We start from the raw sequence: 26,677 nt of genomic DNA, 5'->3' as shown, positions 1-26,677 counted from the left end.
TTTATCCACAAAATGGTCAAAGGGAAATAGACTGATATAAATGACTGCCAGTAGAAACCCGTTGGTGTGCGCGTGTAGGGAGAGACAGGCCCACCCGCCCATACACACAGATGCACAATTTCCCACTCTTTTGACTTTTCAAAGAGTGTTGTCATGCTAACCAGTAGGAGATGTGTCTACTTTTCCCCAGACACCTTCCATGTGATGTGGAATGTCCCATAGTCAACCCAGTCCCTTGCTTTGTTCAACAATAATATGAAATATTTGGGGGAACTTGTGGAGAACTGGGGTGTTCCTGGGCACCGGAGACTGAACTAAACTTCAGATTACCTTATTAGACCGTTGTAATTGCCTTGCAAGAGGTCTTGTGAACATCACAACAGAATAGCTCTTAATATGATAACAAGCATTGACAATGCCAATAGGTCTGGCTTTAAAGGTATGTTGTATGGTAATGTGTAGCATTATCAGTAAATTGTATGATAATTGATATGCATTTGTGTGGAAGCAAAGAACTGTAGAGTAATATTGGTGTAGTACTGGTAAGGCAGATAGTACTGGTAAGGCAGATCTAAACATCCATGTAGGTTAATGACTGTCCTCCTCATATCTGCGACCTTGACAGAGAAAAAACCATAAATTATCTCGTTATCAAAGACACTTTAATAGTTTCACAATGTCATGTGTGTGCTCCTAAAAGAATAAGCCCAGGCAGGTGGATAAATAAACAAAATGATCATAGCTGAGTGGAGGGCAAGCACTTTTTTGTGGAAGTGCACATCTCCTGCCCAAACAAAACAGGGATTCCAGTCTCCCAACACATGGACGGAGCCCCTTTCTAGTGATGCTCACATAATTGTCTGGCGAAAGCTGCGCTGTCAAGGCATGCCATAAAATTGTAAATACTAAGGACTTTGTTATGAGCGGCTCACTTTGATGGGAAATAATACAGCACCTGCTAGATACCAACATCAACAAATGCTGAATTTACCAGATGCTGCTTTGAAAGCTCCACCGCAAATTGAGAAAATAAGCTGATCTTGCACATTTTCTCCCATTCTGATCCGGGAACCATGGACTATTTGGTAATGGTAAGTGGTAAGTGGTAATCTCTTTATTCCTTGATTAATTAAAATCTTAGCAGTCATCACATCAATATAAAATATATAAAGAATACATATAAAGCATAATTTCATAATTCCTTAACACCTTGAAATCTACAGCTAATCCTCCTGGATGCTGACCTCTCTTGATTCCCATTGTTCATGACGAGCTCAGCTCGTCATGAGCACACGACCAGTGTACTGCATGACGAGCTGAGCTCTTTATGAGCAGGGAAGGGGTTAAAAACGGGGTGGCTATGTACTAAAATCGAACATTTAACTAGTTAAAAATACATACGATATATTTGCAATAAAAGTGTATAGTTCGAGTGAAGGCTATGGATGAGTCCCGGTCTGGGGGCAACGCCTGTGTCCATAGATCTGATGATCTATTCTTTGGGCGTGATCTAATAGACTTAGTGTCGGAGCGTGGTGGGAGTCAAGGAGAGTTACTATACTGAAGGGCTTGGGCGTGAGCGATTATACTCAGGCTCTAGCGTAAAGTTTTGTTTGTGCAGCTTTCATCAAGCGGAAAAAACTGTAGGTTAGTTTAGCATTGGCCCCATTGAAGCACGCCTTCACTGCCTGTCTGCAAGACCGGATATGCATTCCGTTTAAATGCGGTTTTAACAGCTCTCTCCTCTCTCAGTCTAGAGACTTGCATATGCATAGAAGATGCAACATATCTTCTTTAGTTTCGCCACATAATCTGCATAGTGTAGTTGCGAATGTGCGTTTCCAGGGAGGCAAGTGGGGTTTAACAGGTAAAATCCCCATCCTAAGTGCCAAGAAGCCTTCCTTTAATGATCCAGTAAAGCTGGTGCCAAAATACGGTTGTGGCGAGCATTTTGAGTAGCTTTGAATCACGAACGAGCTGTGGGCCCTCTTATTTAAGCATTCTTTATCGTTTTCGGTAGAGACAAGCATAGTCAACTTATTTACCAGATCTTTGACGTTATTAAATGGAAGTCCTGACTCCCAGATGTTCTCCAGGGCTAACATGCTAATCCCTGATTGAAGGTAGGCCTTGGCGGGTGAGTTGTTTTTCCTTGATATTTCCTTCCATAGGAATGAGTTCAGCGATCCCGCCTCTGCACTCTTTATTTTATACCAGCTATTTACATACGCGGCCTTCCTGCTTATTGTCTGGTTTGCAATTCCAAATTCGAATCTTAATTGGGCTGTGGGAGGTATTTATTGGAAGCTTGAAGATTATTGTTAGGGCTTTGGCGACTGTTTTATTCAGGGTTTCTTCATCCGTCCCTCGCATGGACTCACTGCCATATATTATCGTTGGTAGCAGCTTTGCTTGAAGCACTTCGAGGAGCGGGAGCAGGATTGGTCCTGTTATTTTGCTCTTTAGGTTTTTTAAGGTGATTGCTAGGAGGGTCCCTCGCCTCTGAATCGCCCCTTTTTGTTGGTCGTACGACCCATTCTTGTCAAACATGATTCCTAGATATTTATAATCTTGGAATACTTCAAGTTCTCTCTCGCCCAGTTGCCATTTCAGTTGTTTTTTTCGGATTGCGCTGGTTTAGCACCATTATTTTCGACTTTTCTAGGTTAAATTCTAACCCGTTTTTTGAGGTGAAGTTGTTCGTAGTGTGAAGCAAGTGTTGTAAGCCGACTGGTGTTTGGCTGATTAATATCAAGTCATCGGCATACAGTAAGTTTGATAGAGGGAGGCCTCCCAGTTTTGGTGCGTGATAGTTGCAGTTGTCTAGGTCGGTTGAAAGATCAGCCACAAAAAGATTAAATAGGGTGAGAGCCAAGACGCAACCATGCTTTAAACCTCTGGTGGTTGGGATCCGCCCGGACACGATCGTACCGCTCCCCAGTTTTATTTGGACCCATGTCTCGGAATGTAATAGAATGAGTTGATTCAGGTGGGCGGGAGGTATTTCCCATGGAGCTAGCTTTGACCATAGTTTTCCTCGATCTATGCTGTCAAAGGCGGCTTTGTAGTCGATGAAGCAAACAAATAATGGTTTTCTTGTTGCTTTTGTGGAGTCGGCTAGAAGCGAAAGAGCCAGGATGTTTGTAGTGGTTCCCAGGTTTTCCTGGAACTCTGTTTGATTATTTGGGATTAAGGATTTTTCCCTTGCCCTTTCCCGGAGTATGGCCAGGATAAGGCGTAATACTTGACCTCAATGTCAATAGGAGCAATGAGCCTGTAGTTTTTTGGGTCGCTCTTACAGCCTTTTTTGTAAATAGGGGAGATGATAGAGCCTTTTCAGGATTCTGGCGTTGTTCCTGGTACAGTGATATTGTCAAAGAGCGGTAGTAATGCACTGGACGAGTATTTTCGGTCTTGTTTGTATGACATTGGTGGCAAGCCGTTGGGCCCAGGAGCACCCTCCTGATGACTTTGCTGGATTCTGCTCTCGATCATTTTTAAAGAGGACCTAGGTGATAGGTTATTCCTGTAAAGGGGGAGCGGAGGTAATGCAACATGAAACTCGGCTGGTTTTTGCAAATTGCAATGGGGGTCTGTGTTGAAATAAGTTTGCAAGTGATTTGTTCAAACGTCCTCCGTTATGTGAGAGTTGATCCTGGGTGCCGATGCATTCTCAATGCTCTTGACCGTTAGCCAGAATCTTGCACTATTGTTCGTTTTGGCGTTGTGGAGTAGTTTGGCCCAGAGTGATTCCTTGTAGTCCTTTTTTGCGCGCCAAATAATTTTCTATTTCCTTGTTCGAAGTGCCGGCAGTTGTGCTGTTTTGGCGGAGGGAGTGAATTGCTCTGTTTATGTCACCCCTTAGTTGTCTTAATTAGGCATGCTGGCTTGATGACAGATGGGCACACTGGCTTGTTCCCACCCAGATGTTTTGTTTTAGCTGATGCTCTTTTTGTGCTGGCTGAGTAACGGTTGGCCCAGAGCTTTAGAGAAGATTTCCCAGGCGTGGACAGTACTTCCCTCGATGAATTTGATTTCCTCCCACAGTGTTTTTGCCACGGCTAATAGCTTTTCTGGGTCGCACATTTTACATTGAATTCTCTTGTGTTGGTATCTCGTCGTTGGATGGGGTCTGGGTTTGTGTATGTTAAGGCCTTACCCTGGATACCAAGAATTAGCTCTTGAGGTTGATGGTCGCTGTAGTCGGACACCCCAATCCTGAAGTCTTTTACTAAACCAAGGAGTGGGAGGGCAGGGAAGGTGTAGTCGATTGCAGTGTTAACTGAGTTTATATGGAAAGTTGGGGCTTGAGGTCTGTCCCCTGGAATGCGACCGTTAAATGCTACCATTGATAGACTTTCCAGTTCTCTATGCAAATTCTTCGAGATTTTTGTTGGTTTGCCCCACTTAAAGTTGTCCTGGGAGACGATCCCCCATGCTCAGTGTTTGTCGTCTTCTGGGGTGCAGTCGTCTGTTGCCTCCGCAAGGAACATGTTGAAATCACCTGTTGAAATGTAGCTCGAACCTTCGTCCTCCGTTATTAGCTGTGTAAGTTCGCGTATCAGCTGCTTTGCACCGATCCTCTTGCTCTGAGGGTGAATGTAGATGTTTGCCAGAGTTATGTGATGTTGCGTTACTTTGGCCCTGCATTTCAAATTGGATTGCCATTATTTCAAGGGATGTAGTGTTTTTCCTCATGCATTCTTTTCCTGCAGTTATGGCTTCAATCGAAGCGTAGACGGTTAATCCTCCTTTGCGGTGACCATAGTTTGATTGTCGGACTGCAGGGAGATCGTAAGTATGTAGCCTTGGAGGTGTAGAGGGTCTTCCAGTCAGGTTTCCTGTAGGAGAACTAGGTCAAACCTTTGAAGGTATGACAATAGTGAGGAGTCTTTGATTTTAGTGCCGAGGCCATTGATGTTCCATGAGAAGAGTTTTAAGTTCCGTTCCTTGTTTCCCTGTTCAAGATTAGGTCATGCAATATCAGTTCTTAAATGTATAGTTTTAGATATCAAAGACCAATCTGTTGGGGTTGGGTTTCTTCTGGCCATCTTCCCGCCCCAGTTGGGGGGCTGAGTCCGTCTGGGCCTGTGACCGAGGTGCTATGGGCTCCCTTAAGGACTGTGCTGATTTTGATTGCATTCAGTCCGGCTACTTGGTGGCCTCTTGTTGGGAGCAGGTTGGTGTTGGAGCAGCGGGGTCGGGTACCCAACTGGTCGTTGTTGATACACTTGGATCCCCCAAACTTCTAATTGTAGATATTCACTGAGGATTCTTTCTGCTAGCTCGGCTGTTACCCATTCGGTCTTAGTTCCCTCTTGAGAGATGCTTGAAGGTTTCAAATTCTACTGACAGTAGGTCTTGGGCTTTAATCCCGGCCAGACTTCTGATTGCTTTTAGAATTTGAAGGATGTTGCCACGGTTTAGGATGTCTCTTCTACCTTTGGACTTGTATTCTGGGACAAACAGAATTATTTGTGAAGTTGCTTGCTCACAATGGTTTGCTGGATTGCTGCTGCCTGGGCGCTTGCGGCATTGCTCTTCGGTCGAGATTTTCATTCAGATTTTTTCTGCTTTATTTTCAATGCCATGGGTTCGCTTTCTGTGTTAAAGTTGATCGTCAATGTTGGGTAAGGGAGTTGTGATGGTTTCAATTAGTGCTCCTAAATTTGGTTGTGCGGTTGAGGGTTGATGTTGATTGGTGTCACATATTGCAGGGTGTCTGCCCATTGTTGGGTCGTCGGTTCCATATGTACTAGGCTTATGGCTGCAAGTCGCTTTTTCCTGATGATTTATTGGGTGTTCATTGTGATCCTTGGGTCCGTCCTCTACTACTCGTACTGGGCTTCTTGGTGTCTGGGTACTGGTTTTTGGTGTACCGAATTCTTTGAGCTCCTGCTGGAGGCCATTTTGGGGGTTTGGTGCGATTTAGAAATATGATTTTATAGGTAAGTTCTTGTACCTCCCTTTCCTCCTTTGTTTCCTTCGCTGCTTGGAGGATTGTCCATTGTTCTGCTCGGCCTTGCCTTCTAAAGTTGTTACTTCATGTGTTTTTGGCTGGATGTTGGTTACTGCCGTTAGTTCCAGATTCAAAGCCTCGACACTCCCTGTAAATTTAGAAGGAGACGGGTTGAATGCTATGAGAGAGCTTTTCGTTCCGGTTACCAAGCCTTGGCCAGCCTCTTGGAGGGTTTGGTCCATCGGGTAAGTTGCTTCTTCCTTTGTTCTTTTTCCTGGACCTTTGCTGAGGCTAAGAGAGTTACAGGTGATAGGTGGATTGAGGTCATGGGTGGCTGATTCTTGCGCCTCTCTATTAGGCATGGGCGGAAAATCCGTTCCGCTCGCGGATTTTGCGGATTTTCGGGAAATCCGCAATCCGCGAGATTTGCGAATTTCCTGCAAAATCCGCAAATCCGCGAGCAGCGGATTTTGCTCGCACTGCTCGCACTGTTCGCGTGAGTTCGCGCCCCGCGAATAAGTGCGAAATTGCAGAAATATGATCTAAGCAAAACTGAAAGTAACTACTTACCAGGTTCAAAAGTTCAGGCACATCATTAGTAGCCATTTCCTGTAGTGCTTCCTGAGGGGCCCCTCCAGAGTTCAGTTGCCAGTTGAAACTATTATGTGACCCTGCTCTGAACCTCAGAATAGTTACACATATGCCACAAAGGTCATGAATTACAGCTAAGGGAGACAAGCAGGAGCCAGGCTGGAAGTTAAAATCCATTAATCAGCCCCTAATTCATTATTGTCAGTTGGGGCAGGGCAGGTGTTGTAACTAATTTTGCAACAATGAAAGCACTTAGCAAGTGCAAAAGATCACTAATCAGGGCGCACTAAGGAAGCAGGTGCCAGCTAAAAAAATATTCTGTGACACATTAATCAGCCCCAAATTAATTCAGGTCACTTGAGGCAGGGAAGGTGTGCTTTGCTTTGCCGAAAATAATGTACACTGGACAACCAGAGGGTGTGGTGATGAAACAGAGGGTGGCATGGGTGGGCCAGAGGGTGGCATGAGTAGTCAGAGAGTGGCAGTGGTGACAGAGAGTGGCAGTGATGAAGAAGAGTGTCCCAAACAGGTTGGACACGTAGAAACAACAAGTTCGCAAAACTTGCGACCCGACAGGTAAGTTCGCAAATTGCGAAATTGTAAAAACCCTCGCGAACTGGCAGAAACACGGGCGAACACACAAAAAAAAAAAAATCCGCAAATTCTCGGGAATTCGCGGATTTTGCGGATTGCGAGTTCGCAAATCCGCAAATTCGCGGATTGCCAATCCGCAAAATCCGCTCATGCCTACTCTCTATGTGTCCACGTCTTGGGGCCGGTTTGGATGTTGGTTACTGGTCCTCTAATGCTGTTTTTTGTGGTGTCTCTGTCGGGTTTCAAACTTGAGCCTATGGTTTTCAAGTCGGTGAGGAGATCGCTCATCATTGTTGGTAGCGTGGCGATTTTTTCCACGATTAGGTGGCAGGTACAGCTTGGTGAAGGAATGGTTGCATACCGTTGGGCTCTTTCAATAAAGCTGTTCATGTCTGAGAGTTTGCTGTCAATACTGGTAACGTGTAATGCCAGGCAATTGAGAAGGGTGAGCTGGATATCCATTTTGTCAGAGTGGTACTCCAAAGCTTTGGTGGAGAGTTGCATGGTGTTTAAAAGGGAGGCCCATATTCCTGATTCACTTGGCTGAGTGTTTACGTCAGCCTTTTTGGAAGTAATTCCCGATCCTTGAGGGGCCGCTTATTTCTTGTCCTCAGATGTATATGTGGTGACAAGGTTTTCCCATTCTTCCTTTATGAGGGAAGAGATGTTGATACCTCCTGAGATGTATCATCAGGTTCGCCCTCCGTGTTTAACGTTGTATGGAATTGCTTGAGTAAGGGTACTTCAGAGTGGGGTTCTGCCAGAGTGGCTGTGTGAGGGGAATTTCTTTCTTGTTGTCTTTACGTTCCTGGTTGTGATTATACTTATTAAGTTCGTGATTGCAATCAATGGGGTTGAAAAAATAAGATTTCAGAGGTTGTAGGGGGAATAGCTCTCTGGTTGCCTTTGTGTCAATGTTGACTTCAGATAGGGAAGTCATGAGGCCTGTGAAGTGGAATACATCTGGAACTGTGGGAGGAAAATCAGGTGGTCCTATGACTGGAGGGAGGCTTGTAGACTGGCGATCCAGTACTGTGATTTCAGGCTCTATGGGATCCCGGATGGTTCCGTTGGTAATTCCGTTTCGTCTTCTTGGAGAGACTGTGAAGCTGGTAAAAGCGTGGTTTCGTCACTTGGTGGGGACTGTTCTGGGGCACCCCCTGTGGCATTTTCAGAGTTGATTAAGGGGGTACAGTAAATGCCAATGGTCCCGTTTCATCTTTTGGGGTCCCTGTGTTTGAATTGATCGGCGTGTTTAAGGGGCTGTGTCTTCTGTCCCCTGGTTCGGTTGATAGGATGGATGGGCCAGTGTCTGATAGGACCGATGGGACTGGGAGGTTTCCTGGGAGGTTTCCTGATGCGCCTTCTGATAGCTGAGGGTGCAACGGGGAGGGGAGATTCAGTTGGTTATTGATGTTGAGGTGGAGTAATGCTCCTGCGTCTTTGATGGAGGAAAATTTGGAATACATTTTTGGTTGGAATGTTTTTTCCCCTTGGGGCGCAGGTTGCTTCCAAGTGGTCCTTTTTCCCGCCTCTCTTGAGTCTAGATCTAAGTCTACTAGCAGGATATCTGGCATTCCAAGGGTAGCGAGGGCCTTACAAGGGGCCTTTTCCCGTCCAGTCGGGGTGATCGGAGTTTGGGTATTGTTCTCAGTCGGCTCTTTTGAAGCCTTTCGGTTCTTCATTTTCTTTTTCCTGGTATTGGTGGTGCAAGTTGTAGCTAGCCTCACCTTGCCAGACCTCATTGTCGGCTTGGCACCCTCTTGGCACCATCTGCGATGGGTTAGGCTGGGTTGGTCAGCAGTTTCAGGTGTTTCGTCCTTTGCTGCTTTTTTCCTAAACATTTCCTGAGTGTTAGGTGCGTGTTCAACGTTGTGCGTTGTGCCTCCTCCTAGGTGGCGGTGGGTTGGCGGATTTGGCATTGATGCTGATGCTGGCGACGGTACCGTCAGTTTTGGGTTGATTGTTGGTGGCAGCTGACAGGTCCTTTTAGGCAGTTAAGCGCAACTTTGGGTTTCTTTGTATTGCTTTGGAGGACTACCTTTGGTTCCTTCTTTCCCTTTCCCTTTGGGGTTTGAAAGGTCTTTATTAGCGGATGGATGGTTGAGAACGGTTGAGAATGGTTGAGGGCTGCTGCCTGCCTCGCTGGATGGTAGTTGCCTACTCTCTGAGCACCCTGCACCATACTCCTTTACACCTTACAGGTGGGCGATTGAGCAGGAGAGCAAGGGGCAGAATGCGACGGACAGGTGAACCCCCCACCGTCCTGTTTCACCCTGTTTCGGCTTTGCAGCCCAGGTGGATCTCCCACAGCCCCTCGCATCTCCTCACCTCATGGAGGAGCAACGCGGCCGCTCCCAGCTCCAAGGATTGCCGTAGATTGCCGGTCATAGCTCGCGGCTCACCCCGCCGCGGTGTCTCCGTCTCCATCTCGTGCCTCTGCCGCTATCGAAGCCCTCACGGGGGAGAGGAAGGAAGGGAGGAAGGTCAGAGTTAAGTTAGGTAGGTGAAATGGAGAGAACTGCATTTGTGGCTACTCCACACGCTGCTCTCTCAAGGCTCGATCCTCGATCCCCCAGGCTCTGCTCAACACAACCTGCAGGAGACAGGACTATTAGGATTTCTTCCAATGCACAAATTCTGCAATATAATATCTGATGGTATCTACCCAATACCTGTGATCCTTACTTATACGATAACTCCAGTTTGTGCCAGAATCTGAATTACAAGCTGGGAGCCATGGTTCTTGGAGCACAGGGCAGTCAGTTGTTAGTGGGCTCTGAGACAACATATATTTATTTACTACTGCTGTACTATGGCAACAGCGACACTGGACTCTATGGATAGTCAATTTCTGAATTCTTTTAAGAACTTTACTGGGTGTATGCACCAAGCGAAAACAGGGGTGACTTAAAACGACTGGGACAAGATTTCAGGCAGCTAAATTTGTGGAAATTCGGCCAGTTCCTCAATACTGGCATACATGTGATGCAAAGTGATACTGATACTTTGAAGGGTTTGTAGAGTCACAATATTTGAACAAGGTAGTTTAAGTGACATTTTTCAAAATACCTACGCATTTAGGAGAATAAAGAAAGGTAATAAATAGCCTGAGACGAGGTAATAAATAAAGAATTATGCACCATGTCACTAGAGATGTTACCACACGGGCAAACCATACTAGGTGTTGCTGAGTCATTCAGACGGGTAAATTCTGTGACAGCAGACTTATTGTCCAGTGAGGCATTGTGTATTGAACTTCAACTGATGCTCTCAAGGATATTGCTGATCAGTAGCAAGATGGACAAAGAGGTTGAACATTGAGTGCTATATGTTCTGGGCATGCAGTGATACTGATGGAGAGCAGCGGTGTACTAGATTAGTGCAATTTGCTTTGGCGTAATAACTTATCATTTTTGAAAAATGATGCGAAGTTATGTATATGTAGGTCATGTTGAAAAACAGCTCTTGGCGCTATATTTGCAGCACAGAAGGGAGCGGGTGGGCTACTTGATGGTTTTTGATCAGGGCTCTGTACAAATCTTCCTGCCATCTTACCCTGCTTTAGAACATGATAGTATGTTCCAAAGCCGGTCAGTCAACCCTAGGCACTGGGCCACTTCAGTTGTTGAGTAACTGACTCCAGAGTTTTTTCACCATAGTACTCGATCAGATGGCATGCAGGTTCCAGCGCATTCCTATGGGACCTCACCTGTCACAGCCACAAATTATAGTAGCTGGGTTGCCCACCAGTCCATGGCCAACAGAAATGGCTACCAAAGCCATAAACCTGGAGTGGGATAACAAATTCAGATTTTTCGAGAACAGCTTGGTCTAGAAGGATCTGGTGAATGGTTCTGGACTCAGAGAATCATTTTCTAACTGCCTTTTTGTCCCCAGGCCAGTTGGTTAAGTTATGGGAATCCTGAAACCTTTTGGAGGCAAGCAGTATGTGGCAAAAGGCTACCACCACTACTAAGGAGGACAGGGAAATAGTAGGCTCACTCTTACCAAAGTGAATAGTAACAGTTACTGCCCAGACTCCAATTACGATATGGAGCAGCTTTTGACAGTGGATGACCTGTGGGCAGTGGACTGGAGACAACTTCATGGATCAACAGGCCTTCTGAGATGGATGCACTGAGTACCTTACCTCCAGTCGGAAATGCTATCTAACTAAAGGTGCAGTCTAATGTCTTATTCTCAGGCAAGCAGTTCTTCCTCCCTGTACTGGTTGGCCACATGAGTCAGTTCTTCACGATCTTAACCCAAACATGTTGCCTATATTTTTGTTGTTGTTGCTGTTTTACATAGCCCAAACTCGACCGAAGGAATCAGAGAACTTTACACAAGCACCAGTTGCATTACAGATGGACACTTTTTATTTTTATTTTTTAGGCACAGGAAGATTTAGTGATTTTCCCAGAATAGCAGCATGTTTGAGACTCCAGCCAGACTTAAACCTGGTTCCCCCATTCCAAGGTTGGCCGCTATAGCCATTAATCCACATCCTCACTGGCAAGACCCTATTGATGGATCAGTCTTTCTACACTGATTTGTAGCTTCCCCTCAAACGTAAAGAAACCGCGTAACATTGTACTGCCCAAGAAAGCGATTACCCATGGTCAGCTCTGGCCGGCCCAATCAAGTTCAAACTTTGAATCCTGGGGAGCTAATACAATTACAAGGGGAAAGGACATGACCACTGCACGTTTAGAACAGCAGGAGATGCTGTTTCTTCACCAGCAAAAGAAATGCAGATTGAGGCAGGAATGGTGGGATCATCACAGGCAAAACAGCCTATTTGTTAACCATAATTAGGCTGACACTACTGCCAGGCTCTTAGAGGCAGCACGCACAAGGCAGTAGTCATTCACTAAAAACAGCGGTGCTTTTTGAATGCCCCCTAGGACTCAGAAACCAGCTCTTACGTTTCATACTAATGAAAAGGGAGAACCCTGAGTGATCACAATTTTTGCAACCAAATATTCAAGAGCCACATGGTAATATACAGCAATATTAATTCACATAAGTCTTTAAGAGCTGCAGAGTGACTTTTGTGATCTAACATACTGTCAACAAGTGATCCTAGAAGTTGCAGGTTATTCGAATGTGACTGCATTGTGTCATAATGTTATTTAAGGAAGAGTCTCCTCAGCTCTTTCCTAAATAGGAGCAGTGCTTTGGTTGTCCTTTTGGATAGAGTGATGTGATTGCTATCTTTTTTCTATTTTACAATTCTTAGGGCTAGATGTAGGGAAAACAGATTTACTGATTCATAAATACCAAATTTTACCGATTCGGTATTCATGAATCTGTGAATCTAATGTAGGTAATCATTCGGTATTAAATACCGAATCGGTAGAAATAGGTATTTACCGATTCGCTAATTACTGAATCGGTATTTGCCATTGATTCCTATGGGCCTTGAAGCCCATAGGAATCAATGGCAAATACTGATTCGGTAATTACCGAATCGGTAAAAATACGGAATTGCCAAGGGGGACAGGGTGTCACTTTGACACCCTGTAGCACCCCTGTTTCTGGTTTGTGTGCCATGTGACACATATACATGCGCTCAGGGCATGTATGTGTGCCACATGGCACAGGTGTACATGCACAGATGTATTCTCCTAGTAGTAAATCCACGCTGAAGGTAGCATGGAAGGTAAATGTGAATAAGCGGTGTGAACCATAAGTAGTAATTCAGAAGAAACTTTTCTCTTCACCAAAATGTGGTATTGTTTCAATAAAAGGGAAGTAGTGGAGGTTGTCGTGTTGGTAGCAGTTTACTCCATATTAAAGAGCTATCCACAGCTAAATCACCAACATTCCCCACATCACCTTCTCTTGTAAAACGTCACTAACTATACATCACCACCTAAGAGAATGCTACAAGGTTCCATACCCCAGTGTCCCACCCGAGGATACCACAATTCTATATTACCTTGTTGGTTTCAGTGGAACAAGGATTTTGATTCAAAGCCCTTCCTTACACCAATATGGTATGGTAGGCATTATTTGTGGTCAAGGTATGAGCAGATTTGTTATGGGGCCAATCATGGTACATGGACATAGTTATTAGGAACATTTATGGTATCTTATATTCAGTCATTTAGATTATTATATCTTGAATATTGAATTCATGTATTTGATATTAATTGCTGATTTAAGTAGCATTCTATACCTCCAAGATGGAAGCTGAATAGTGAGTGACCGATGTTTTAGTCCACATCAAGATGACATAGTGAAAACTTAATTCCAAACAAGAACAAAAGTGAAACTAAATGTGGTGTAAACTGCATTCAATAATATTCAAGGTAGTTGAAAGAATAGTTTTAGTATGCATAAATCATTGCTCCACAGGGTACTTAGACTTTAGACCAACATTTTACATTATTTGTTGCAAGTGAGCCATTTGCATTCACAAGCACATGTAGCTGCAGAGCGTTACTCAACTCTAAAAGATATATTATACACAGCAAATAGATAGGAGACTTCATACTCTGTTCCAGGCTTCAGTGCTTGAGATGAAACAATACCAGGTCCGAAAGAGGGAACTATGTAGTAATGTGTGTATTTTAACTATTCCCATTAGCTACCACTCTTTTCTCAGAAATTACCTTTTATCCCCCTTAGAGTACATGGTATGTTAGCACAGAATTAAAGCCAAGAGATCCCTGCAGTTGAATAGATAGTCTAACAAACAGACATTGCACTCGTCTGAGCACACACTTTTCTAAGAAGGCCTGGGAGGTGGGATGCCCTGAGGAATTTTCTGAAGTCAGACGTGTTTGCATTTCCCATCATCCATCGGCCCAGGAAGTTACATCACTAGTTTCCTGCCAAATCCATATTTTATAGGAAGAAGCCAGGCAAGAGGTCTTCCTTTCCCCTCACCCCTTTGAACAGGATGAGACATCCCTGGTTTCCCTCTAAGCCCATCTTTAAAAGTAGAAGCCAGGCAAAAGGCCTGCATTCCCTAAAATCCATCCACACAGAAAGCAATATCACTGCATCTATACAGGAAGTGACGTGACTTCTAGTCTCAGATTCTTGACCTTTTGAATAGATACAAAAGAAGTACATATTTGAAGGTGGATCTGTGAGTGGGCTTGAACCAGGAACTCCTGCAGGACAGAGAGGGCAAAGTGCCCCTCCTGGCAAAGCTGACCTATCCAGACAATTGTGCTTGGTAAATGTATGGAGTGATGCCCACATAGCTGCATAGCAGATATCCAGGACAGGAACTCTGCATACTCCTTCTTGACTAACGCATAGTAGATCTAAATGCAGAACATGTTCCGGTGGTCGATAGTTCTCTTATACACTGCCTTACCCTTTTTTGCTTCTGTGAACCCCACTAAGTGCTGACCATCTACCTGGTGTTCTTTGGTACTATCAATGTAAATACTGAGCATTCCCTTGGGATCCAAGTGATGGAGCCTCTCCTTCACCTTAAAGGGGTGAGGAGAAGCATCAAACCCGGCAGAGTGATGATTTGACCAACGTGGAATGGTGTCACTATTTTTAGCAGAAAGGAGGCCCAAGTCTGCAGAACCAGCTTGTCTGTGAAGAAGGAGGTGTATAGTAGATTAACACAAAAAGCCCGAAGCTCACTTACACACCATGCCTAGGTGATGGTGACACAGTCTTGATAGAAAGAGCTGTAAAGAACAGCTGTGGAGCAGCTCGAATGACGTGCACATCAGATAAGTCAGGACCTGATTAAGGACCATTTGGGTCATTCAAAATAAAGGCAAAGTATGTATTTCAGCCCCTAAAAACTTGCATATCAACTGGAGACTTAAACAACGAAAACTGATCGGGCAAAAGGGTCAAAATATAACCTTTAACTTTTCCCAAAACGAGACAGAACAAATGACAGAATGTCAGATAATTTGGTCTGGATAGGATCAATCTAGACTTGCTGAGCAACACATTTGTCCCAATATACAGTTTTTGCAGAGAGATGCCTGGCTGCTGAGATGACATCAACCACCTCCAGAAGAAGAGAAATGCTGTCCAGTTGTCACTGCTCAGTATCCAAGCATGAAGCAGGAATGTGGAGATTGTGAAGGCCCTTGTGCACAACCCTGCTCCTTGCTGTGATGGCAGGTCCTACCAGAGGGACAGCCAGGTCAAAGGACAAATGCTCAAGCCACAGAGTTCTGCATGCCGCACTCTCAGTGCACAATTCAATACCATTAGGATGGCTTGGGTCATGACCTGCTTGAAAACTCAGGGCAGGTGAGGTATTGGGGGAAAGGTATACAGGAGTCCCAAATTCCACTTGAGGTGCAATGTGGCTATGAGCAAGATGCTCCCTTGGTGGTCCAGCCATTTCTAGAGTTCCAAGACCTCTTGGCACCGAGTCCATGACCCCACCTCTCCCTGTTTTTTGTAGTACCACTTGGCAATGGTATTGTCTGTGAGCACCTGTACCAGCCTCCCATTGATGGGTAGAAGGAATGCTTTCAACATCATGCAGATGGTCTGAACCTCCAGAAAGTTGATGTGGAGCAGGAACTCCGTGGGAGACCAGAGGCCTTTGATCTCCACCTCTCCTAGATGGCCGCCCCAACCCAGAAGCTCTGCATCAGTTCCCACTGTCAGCTCTGGGTGAGGAAAGAAGAGGGGTCTGCTGCTGACTCAATCATAGTCCAGTCAGCCACCACTGAGAGTCTCTTGCAGGCTGCTCCGAAACATGCTCTGAGAAGTCCCCTTGATGTTGGGTGCACTGGGACGTTAGATCCCACTGCAGAGCCCACAGATGCCATGTGGCATGCACGACCAACAAGATGCAGAAGACTTTCAGTCCCAGCAGTTTCAGAGTTGACCATATTGAATTCCAGGACACACGTTGAAAGATTAAGATCATAGATGCAAGGCGATTTAAAGGAGCACTTGTCACTGATAAAAAACGAATTGTCCTTCGCTGAATTTATAGAATCTCATGATCTGAACCTGGCGTTTGTCACAGAAACCTGGGCAGACGCCAGGTCGGAGACAGATCTCATTATGGCCACACCCCTGGGCTTTGCCATCTCTAGACTAGACCGCCCCCAAAAAAAGGGCGGAGGTTTAGCAACTATCTCCCATGAACATCTGAAAGTCCCTCCAAGCCGCCCCTAACTGAGAAGCACTGGTTTTCAAGATTACCTTGACCAGCTGGTATTCCTTCAATGGAGTGCAGCTCTACGGACCCCCAGGTCCTAGTGCAACCTTTCTACACTACAGCAGTCAGCTACTGGACATGAAAGTCATTTTTCCTTATTTCACCATGTTAGGGTACTTTAACCTTCACCTTGAAAATGTAGCATCAAAAGACTTGGTCGCTTTCAATGACCTTATGGGAAGTGTGAGCCTTGTACAGCTAGTGGACAGCCCTACCCATATGACTTGCCACGCTTCCGATGACATTTTCTTGGACGATCCATATCTTACATTTTCCTATATCATCCCTTTAACATGGTCTGAACACTCAGCCTTGATGCTCAGCATTTGCCCAGAAGAAGCAATTGAGCTGGGACCCCCTGTCGCATCCAAACTAGCAAAACTCTCCTGGCACAAATTCACCCCTGAAATTTTCATGCCCAACATGGACCACTCCAAACCGGGTCTCCCTGTGGACTTGGACGAGACCACAAAAGCTTACCATACCTGGATAAATGATGATCTTGACTCCATAGCGGCCCTAAAAACCACAACCATTAAAAGTCTTTCCCCCTCCAAGCCATGGTTTGATGTTAGCCTGAGACAACAGAAGCAAGCTTGTCTAAGGCTGGAAAGGAAGTGGTGCTCGCACTATGACACCGACGACAAGATCACATGTAAAATACCATCGTGAATTATAAAACAAAAATCTTAAACACTAAAAAATGAAATTACTTCACCAAAATAAGTTCTTCCCTTAACCCCTCGCATGCTCATGACGAGCTCAGCTCGTCATGCGCCACGGTGGCCGTGTGCTCATGTCATGACCGTTGTTCCAGGCCCACGCAGGGATAATTTCCCTGCTGTGCTGGGCGTTCCTTTGGAACAGGCGTGGTCATGACGAGCTCAGTTAGTCATGAGCACACCGCCACCATGGCTCATGACGAGCTGAGCTCGTCATGAGCACAGGGGTGCAGCTTGCGCCCCCCTCCCCCCTGCACAGCGGGGAATTAGCCCCACAGTAAATGGGTTAATTCCACCATAGAACTCTTTTACACAGTTCAGAAACTGAGTTAACTCACCGCTCAGAAAAATACAGGTGTAAATCAAGACTTCTTTAATCAGCTAGCAGACTCCTTCCAGGCAAAAGTCAAAGCAGTCCCCGACTCCTTTCTCTCCATCCGTCGGGTGGAGGGATGGCAACCTAAAATACCCTACCCCACTATATTAGAGGTCTCAAGTTGTGAAGGCATTCTAGCAGATACTATCCCCTGCTTCTATAACTTTAACATCATTTCGCGGTAACACATGTCATGACGATTCTCAGTCAGACGAGATCAGGCCCACCCTGGGACCCCTGCCCCCTAAATTTCTCTACTTGGCCCCGGAGGCTACGGCCTACTACCTTACAGATATGGCTATCAGATGGCTAGTTTACGATACCTTGGAAGAGGACATCTATTCTCCGGGTGCTGAAAAAAACAAACCTGGATACTAAAGATCCGATTTGCTACAGGCCCATCTCCCGTCTAGCACTTTCAGCCAAGATCGTAGAGAAGGCAATGACTATAGAACTCACCCAGTTTATGAACAATAACAAGCTACTAGACTGCATGCAATATAGCTTTAGAAGTCAACACAGCACTGAGCTGGCCCTGATCAATGTGTCTTAAGTCATAAGAGAGGTTTTGGGCAATGGTGGGAAGAGCCCTGATCCTTCTGGGCCTCTTAGCGGCTTTTCACATGGTCGATCACGATTTTCTCATAAGCTGACTCTTTTCTGTAGGGACAGGGGCAAGGCTCTAGCTCTTCTGAAGTCCTTTCTCTGTGTCAGAGAGCAACAGGTGGAGCTTGGTGGTCATAGGTCATCTTGTTTCATCTTTCACTGTGGGGTGCTGCAAGGCTCTTTTTGCGCCTGACACTTTTCAACCTTTATGTCACCCCCCTCTGCTCTCTGATAAAGTCCTTTGGCTTCAAGAGAGTGTCATATGCCGACAACACGCAAATCATGGCATCCTTTTCAGGGGACTCAACGGACACTGCACTGAGATTCCATAATTATTTGTGCGAAATTGGACATTGGACATCCCAAAACTGCCTGAAGCAAAACACAGGGAAAACCGAGGTGCTTCCATTCGGCATCCAAGCTGGTGGCCACAGGAAATGGGAGAAAAACCCAACTCATGTCTGCAAGGTGAAACACCTTGGAGTCTACTTTGTCGCCAAGCTGTCCTGTGAGGGGCAAATCAACGCAGTCACTTCCACCTGCTTCTTCGTGATTAAAACTATCAGACAAATTCTGCCTTTCATCCCCCTAGAACTCCAGAAAGCTGTCGTAACAGCTCTTATTCTGTATAGAATAGATCATTGCAATGAGCTGTTCCTTAACATACAAGCATACTTCCGCAACAAAATTCAGGTCCTCCAAAACGCAGCAACTCGCCTGCTGCTTGATATCCCGAAACATCAATCAGTGGCCATGCCCTCCCAACATTTCATTGGCTGCCTGCTAAAAGAACAATCAAATTCAAGGCCTTCTGCATCTCCTTTAAAGCACTACACTGTCTTGGCCTTGACTACTTGGCAAATAAGTTCAAGTGGTACATTCCAGAGAGGCAGCTACACTCTGCGACATCCACAAATCTGGTAAACCCTAGGGCCAGAACCGCCTCATGGGGGCGGGGAGAAGTTTTGTTGCGGGTACAGCCAGATTGTGAAACTCACTCCCTCTGGCACTTAAGACAGAAAACAACCTTTTGACATTTTGTAAACTTCTAAAAACTCTGCTTTTCAACAACTAGCCCGTTCCCACCTTCCTAACACCCCACGCTGGTAAGCAGATCATGGCGAGCCACCACTCCTAGACACCTCCGGGTATTAGTGGGCGTTATAAATTTAAATTTAAATTTAATTTCATAGGCTCAATTTCCTGCACTCTCTTTCCTGTGGAAAAGGTATGAAAATGAACTGTGACCAGAATGCTCCAAATGACTTGTGCACTGTGATCATGAAACTCAAAGTTGGAAGGAGGTTTATCCTAGTCTGACGGGGTTGGTAACTGCTTGAGATGATATGTGTGAGAAAAAAGGGGTATCCCCGACTAGAGTTCCTAATTCGGGATAGGTATAGTATTTGGAAGAAGGGTAATTAGGAACTGGTTTAAAGAGGAGGGCAGAGACGGACAATTGACAGCAAGAATTATCAGAGAACAAGATGTGTGATACAAAATTGTGACTTTTATTTTATTCAAATGTTATTCTAATAAAAAACATCATTATTTTATTATAAGTAATTGTCATGTGCATATCTCCACTATACATGTGACTTTTCAATCTACATATATACACATATTATTGCATCCTATATACATTTTAGAGTAGTTCATTTATGCTAGAAAGTGGAGTAGAATATTGTTTCAGCACACTGTACATAAAAACATGGCTAGGTATGACATCTACGCGCGTTTCGGCTGAGGGCCTTCATCAGGGAGCCATGTGAGTATCCAAATGGACCTGAGTAAATAGATGGTGCCGATTCTCACAACAGGGGAAGGGGTAGAGAAGTCTGGACCTACGGGATGCTTTGTGTTTAAGGCTTGAGCGCTGTATTATTTGTCTATTTTCGTGGACCTTTTGTTAAATAGATTAACGCTTCGATATTATTGAGCTGTAGAGATGGTCTTGTAAAATTACAAGGTTTACATGTTCCGGGCGCACAAGAGATATTACACCGGTAACCTGTAGGGTGGGCTCATAAATTCTCTGGGTGGGGGTCTTTTGGACGTTTCTTGTTGTATTGACAATCTTTAAGCTGCGTCCACTGTATTTTGCAATTGGGGGTCTGTAAACTTCTAAGGTTTAGTTGACTGTCATGTTGGAGGCAGTGCGGGGACAATCTAATAGTTGTCTCTCGTTCGCATTCCGATTGTGGGGTCTGCTGGCATCTAACCCGGTGGGGTCAAGGATTGAAACCCCCCCCCCCCCGGGTTAGATGCCAGCAGACCCCACAATCGGAATGCGAACGAGAGACAACTATTAGATTGTCCCCGCACCGCCTCCAACATGACAGTCAACTAAACCTTAGAAGTTTACAGACCCCCAGTGAAGACATAGTGGACGCGGTCTAAAGATTGTCAGCGCCACTAGAAGCACACAGACCCCCAATTGCAAAATACAGTGGACGCAGCTTAAAGATTGTCAATACAACAAGAAACGTCCAAAAGACCCCCACCCAGAGAATTTATGAGCCCACCTTACAGGTTACCGGCGTAATATCTCTTGTGCGCCCGGAAACATGTAAACCTTGTAATTTTACAAGACCATCTCTACAGCTCAATAATATCGAAGCGTTAATCTATTTAACAAAAGGTCCACGAAAATAGACAAATAATACAGCGCTCAAGCCTTAAACACAAAGCATCCCGTAGGTCCAGACTTCTCTACCCCTTCCCCTGTTGTGAGAATCGGCACCATCTATTTACTCAGGTCCATTTGGATACTCACATGGCTCCCTGATGAAGGCCCTCAGCCGAAACGCGCGTAGATGTCATACCTAGCCATGTTTTTATGTACAGTGTGCTGAAACAATATTCTACTCCACTTTCTAGCATAAATGAACTACTCTAAAATGTATATAGGATGCAATAATATGTGTATATATGTAGATTGAAAAGTCACATGTATAGTGGAGATATGCACATGACAATTACTTATAATAAAATAATGATGTTTTTTATTAGAATAACATTTGAATAAAATAAAAGTCACAATTTTGTATCACACATCTTGTTCTCTGATAATTCTTGCTGTCAATTGTCCGTCTCTGCCCTCCTCTTTAAACCAGTTTGTATTTGTATTTGTATTTGTATTTATTTTACTTGTAAAGCGCTAACATTCATCCTGAAAGGACATCACGGCGCTGAGAAAGAATTGCAAGTGACTTGACGACAGCAGTAATTGGAAATTATTGATCTGGCCTGGGAAAAAGGAATGTTTTTAGTTGTTTCCTAAATGAAAGGAAGCAGTCAGTAGTTCTGAGTTTAGGAGGTAACTCGTTCCACTTTGTTGCGGCAATGTGAGAGAAGGCCCTCTCTCCCATCCTGACAGTCCGAGCTCGGGTGATAGATGCTCTTCCTGAGGTCATAGATCGTAGGTTTCTAGAGGGTTTGTGGAATCTAATCCTGTCATGTAGGATGATGGGGCCTGTATCGTGAAGGACTTTGTGAGAAATACACAACAGTTTAAAAGTGGCTCGCTGTCTCATTGGGAGCCAGTGGAGCTCACGCATGCATTTTTTTGCTGAGTCGTATTTCCTTTTATTACAGATGGCTTTGGCAGCGGCATTCTGAACCAACTGCAATTTGGAAAATAGGTAGTCTGCCATTCCCACAAACAGTGAATTACCGTAGTCCAACCTACTCATCAATAGAGCTTGGACTAATGTTTTCCTGCAATCTGTCGGAACCCAAGGAAATAGTCGTCTAAGCATCTTCAAGAGGCCGAAACCTCTGCCGCAAACTATGGAAACATGAGATTTCATGGATAAATCTTTATCCAGTGTTATTCCTAAATTTTTAGCTTTTATAGTTGGGTTGGGAGGCAAGCCCAAATCACTAGGCCACCAACTGTTGTCCCAGACATGTGTGCTTCTGCCGAACAGTAGAATTTCAGATTTGTCAGCATTAAGTCTAAGACAATGGTCCTGCATCCAAGTTGCCAGTTCAGTTAGGCAGTTCGTCAATCTAGTTTTTGAGTCATCATTTTCATCAATGGTAACCATCAACTGGGTGTCATCCGCATAGGAGCACATTTCGACACCCCACTTTTTGCCGATGGTTGCCAACGAGGAGACAAACACGTTGAACAAAGTTGGGCTCAACGATGCCCCCTGAGGAACTCCGTATTTTATAGGTCGTGGGGGGGATGTATAATCACCCAGGCGAACTGATTGGGTGCGATCCGCTAGGAACGATTGTAACCATCCAAGTGCTTTATCTTGAATTCCTTTCTCTGCCAAAGTATTCAATAGTTGATGGTGGGGTACGGTATCGAAAGCCGCTGATAAATCAAGGAGTATCAGAACGACTGTACTACCTTGATCTACCTTGGTTCTAATACTGTCTGTCACCGCCAAGAGAGTGGTTTCGGTGCTGTTATTTGTCCGAAACCCTGTCTGTGATGCGTCCAGCAGACCATTAACTTCCAGAAATGTGGAGAGTCGTCTGTTGACCAATTTTTCCAGGACCTTTGATAAGTAAGGTAACTGGGATATTGGTCTGTAATTGGCCGGATTGTTAACATCTGCCCCGGCCTTCTTTACTAAAGGGGTGACTAGGGCCTGTTTCCATGATGTTGGGAATTCGGCAGAACTGAGGGAGAGATTAAATACTCTGGTAACTACTGGACATATTACAGGGGTAAGCTGGGAGAAAATGTGATGTGGACATGGGTCAAGTGGAGAACCAGACTTGACCTCTAGCATGGCCTTTTCTACTTCCTCTTCTGAAAAAGGACCAAAAGTATGACAGACAGTATGTGCAGCAGTTGGTATATATTGGTCAATTTTTTCCATCTTTGGTTTTGGAAAAGAGGCATAGATGGTATCAATTTTTTCACAGAAAAAATCATTGAGCTTATTACAATTCTCTTGTGAGGGAGTGAGGTGTGCGGAGAGATTAGTTGGGCTGCATAATTCTCTTACAATTTTAAAAAGTTCTTTTGATGAATTTTTATTCTCGGACACTGCGTGTGAAATAGTCCTTTTTTGCCTTTCTAATCGCTCTGTGATAGAGTGCTTGAGCTTTCCTAAAACTATCTTTGGTCTCATCTGTCTTAAATACTCTCCATTTGTGCTCAAGGGAGGTGCAGTTTCTTTTTAAAAGTTTAAGCTCAGGTCCGTACCATCTCTCTGATTTTTTGTTGCCTGGTTTATGACGAGATTGGATGGTCGAACAGTGTTCAAGAGCATTTTTAATATTATTGTGAAGAAGGTCTATTTCCTCCTGGATATTGGTACTTGTACAGGAGGGATGTAAAAAATGATTACTGAATTTATCAAGTGTGAAGGACTTCCAGTTTCTTGTGTTTGCTGTAAATGCACTATGTTTTGTAGTCTGGGGGGTGGGGAGATTAATGCGGAAGGTGATCATATAGTGATCGGTCCATACCAATGGGATTAAAGGGTCGATGTCAATAGATTCGATATTAGAAAATATCAAATCTAATGTATGCCCTGCATTGTGTGTTGGTTGATGGACTCTCTGAGATAACTGCAGGATGGACATATCTTCCACTAATAGATTCGTCAAGGAGCTACTGTTGTTATCCAGATGTATATTAAAATCTCCAAGGAGGAGGATGTTCTTGTTCTTCAAACAGACAGGCATGATCTGTTACCCTAATTACCCTTCTTCCAAAAACTGCTTGAGATGAGCCTGCTTTCAATAACCAGTCATCAACATAGGAGAAGTCTGGCACCCCTGACCTCTGAAGGTGTACTTCCACCACTGCCATCACTTTCGAGAACACCCGAAGGGCACTGGTGAGACCCAAAGGTGAGCCCTGCAAACTAAAAATGCTCCTTTCCCACCATGCACCACTGGCAGGTTAAGCATGGGCAAATTTTGCGAATCTGGCGTTCGCGAATTTGCGTATTGGCGAACTCGCAATCCTCAAAATCCGCAAATTCTCAAGAATTTGCAGATTTTTTTTTTTTTGTTCGCAAGGGTTTCTGCCAGTTTGCGAGGGTTGTGTACCAGTTTGCAATTGCGAACTTACTTGTCGGCTCGCAACTGTCGTGATTATGTTGTTTCTACGTCTGGTTCATCATCACAGGTTCACAGCACCCTCTCTTTCACCACTGCCACCCTGTTTCACCCATGCCACACTCTGGTACATCAATGCCACCTATGGTTCATCACTGTAGATTATGGGGGGAAAAGCAAGCACACCTGCCCTGCTTCAACTGACATGAATTAATTTGGGGTTGATTTATTAATGTGTCACTGTTTTAATATTCCAGTCTGGCACCTGCTTCCTTATCTGCAATTTGCTTTCTGTTGCAGTGCAATTTTTTTCCAGGACCTTTGTGGCCTACTTGTAGCTATTCTATGAGCCTGCTGTGAAGGTCAGAGCAGGGTCATAGAATTGTTGCAACTAGCAACTGAACTCTGGAGGGGCCCCAGTCAGGAAGCACTACAGGGAATGGTTACTAATGATGAGTTTGAACTTTTGCACCTGCTGATTGCTTTCAGTTTTGCAAAACTCGTTTTCTGCAGAACAGCAACTGTAATGCCCCAAACAAATATAGGCAACTGAAATCTGGAGGGGCCCCTCAGGAAGTACTACAGGGAATGGTTACTAATGATGAGTGAACTTTTGCACCTTCCTACGTGCTTTCAGTTTTGCAAAACTCGTTTTTCTACGGAACAGCAACTGTATTGCCCCAAACAAACTTACTTGTGAAAGTTGATTTCTAATCCAAAAGTGATCCAAAGAAAGTCAAAAGGCCTCAAATCCAAAAAAGTGCAGGCAAATGTCAACCTGAGGAGTTATTCTGATAAAAATCATCATTTTCAGAAGGTCTATGCTGCTTGCTAGTGGATTTCTTGTGCAGAATTGCAAATTTTGTAATTTCGCGAGTGCGAGACTGTTGCTGCCCGCCGCACCTACATGTTCGCAATTGCGAACTCTCGCGATGCGTCCCTAAACTCCCGCGGGATCCCGCAGCAAGATCCAAAATGGCGCAGCACTCGCAAAATATCGAGAAAAACAACTCGGCAAACGCTGAATGACGGTAAGTGAACGCCGCACGCCGCAGTATTGTTATTGTATCATCAAGAAAAAAAATCCGCTGCGTGCGAATTTGCGGATTTTCGGTAAATTCGCGAGAGTTCGCGGATTGTGAATTTACCGAAAATCCGCAAAATCAGCGAGCGGAACAGATTTTCCGCCCATGCTTAAGGCAGGTCTAATGGGCTGGCCACACAGGTAAATGGAAATAGGTGACCTTCAGGTCAAACACCACCATCCAGTCTTCAAGGTCGAGGTCGCGGTCAGACAAGACCTGGGCTAAACTGAGCATTTTTAATTTCTCCTTCCAGAGGAAGCAGAGGAAAAATGCAGGTGTAAAATTGAACGAAGGCCTTTGTCCCTCTTGGGTACCAGAAAGTAACGTGAATAACTTCCATGTCCTACTTCTGCACTAGCAGGCTCTTGATAGCTCCTTTGGCCAAAGGGTTTGCACTTCCTGAATAGATGGTCCTCTGTCATTCACTATGGGGATTGGGGAAGGTGCGGCAGTGAAGAGAGGTAGGAATGAGTGTATAATTTGCGGATGATCAGCAGAACTTGCCAATCTGAGGGGGTGACCTGCCAATTCGGGTAGAATCAGTGGACTTTGACTCCTACCACGTTACTGTGCTCTTGGAAGGATTCACTAAATAGGTTTCACAGGTGGAGCTGCAGGGATGGCGGTGGATTGGACAGCTTGTTGCTGTTGGCCATCGGGGCAGCAGGCGCCTCAGCCACAAAACTGCTGGGTCCCCTGGGATGGTTGAACAGGTTAGCGGTATGTGACACCTTGGTCATAGCTGCGAAATAATAGTGGAACTGCTGCGGTTGATGAGGTGGAACAGCGAGTGAGCCATAGCCCTACTCTCCTTGAACCACTCGAAAGCGGAGTCAGTCTTGTCTCTAAATAGGCAAGTTGAGTCAAATGTCATGTCCATCAGGAAGAGCTTGACATTGCTGAAAAACCCAGTGTAGCACAGCCATGCATGGCAGCAAATGTCAACACTGGTGCCTACAGCCCTCCTGATGGAATTGGTGGTGTCCAAGTCTCAAGAAAATTAGAAGTTGACTGCATCATGGCCACCATGAATATCTAAGGCAGAATAGGATGAAGGTCACCAGGCACACCAGCAAGGTCTGACACGTTTACAAAACGTTCCCGCTCTCTAGGATTCCCTGTCAGGGAAAGTGGACAGGAATGTATTTGGTTTGGAACAACTTGTGAAAGCCTGCCCCACAAGGCTATCCAGTGAAGGGTGTGGAGTAAGGAAAGCCAGTGTAGGAAAATAAGATCTACTTTCATTTCCACCCCCACTTTTTTGCTGGTGTCATTCTGTTTTTCTGACTAATCTTACTGGGATCCTGCTAATCAGGACCTCAGTCACTGTGCTCTTTCCCTAAATCGGACTTGGAAAGTACTTTTGGTGCCTTCCTAATTGGCTACGGGCCTACCCTTCTAAGTCCCTAGTATATGCTACTAAGGTACCCAGGGCATAGCTACACCAGGGGTCTATATTGTGCCACCTTTGAGAGACCACTCAAACTGTGATCACAGACCAGTCAATGCAGGCTGTGTGAGCTGGTGCTA

The 26,677-nt window shown here is 44.9% G+C and overlaps 1 protein-coding gene across 1 annotated transcript in view; it reads right to left on the bottom strand.

Moving 5' to 3' along the window:
• Positions 1–26,677, bottom strand: part of LOC147706965 (cysteine-rich venom protein-like) — a 183,847-nt gene that overhangs the window by 73,620 nt on the left and 83,550 nt on the right. The window lies entirely within an intron of this gene.

The sequence above is a fragment of the Lissotriton vulgaris genome, chromosome 6 (genome assembly GCF_964263255.1).
Source record: "Lissotriton vulgaris chromosome 6, aLisVul1.2, whole genome shotgun sequence".
Classification (NCBI taxonomy): domain Eukaryota; kingdom Metazoa; phylum Chordata; class Amphibia; order Caudata; family Salamandridae; genus Lissotriton; species Lissotriton vulgaris.
Note: the sequence above shows the minus strand (reverse complement) of the source record. Positions and strands in the feature narration are given on the sequence as shown.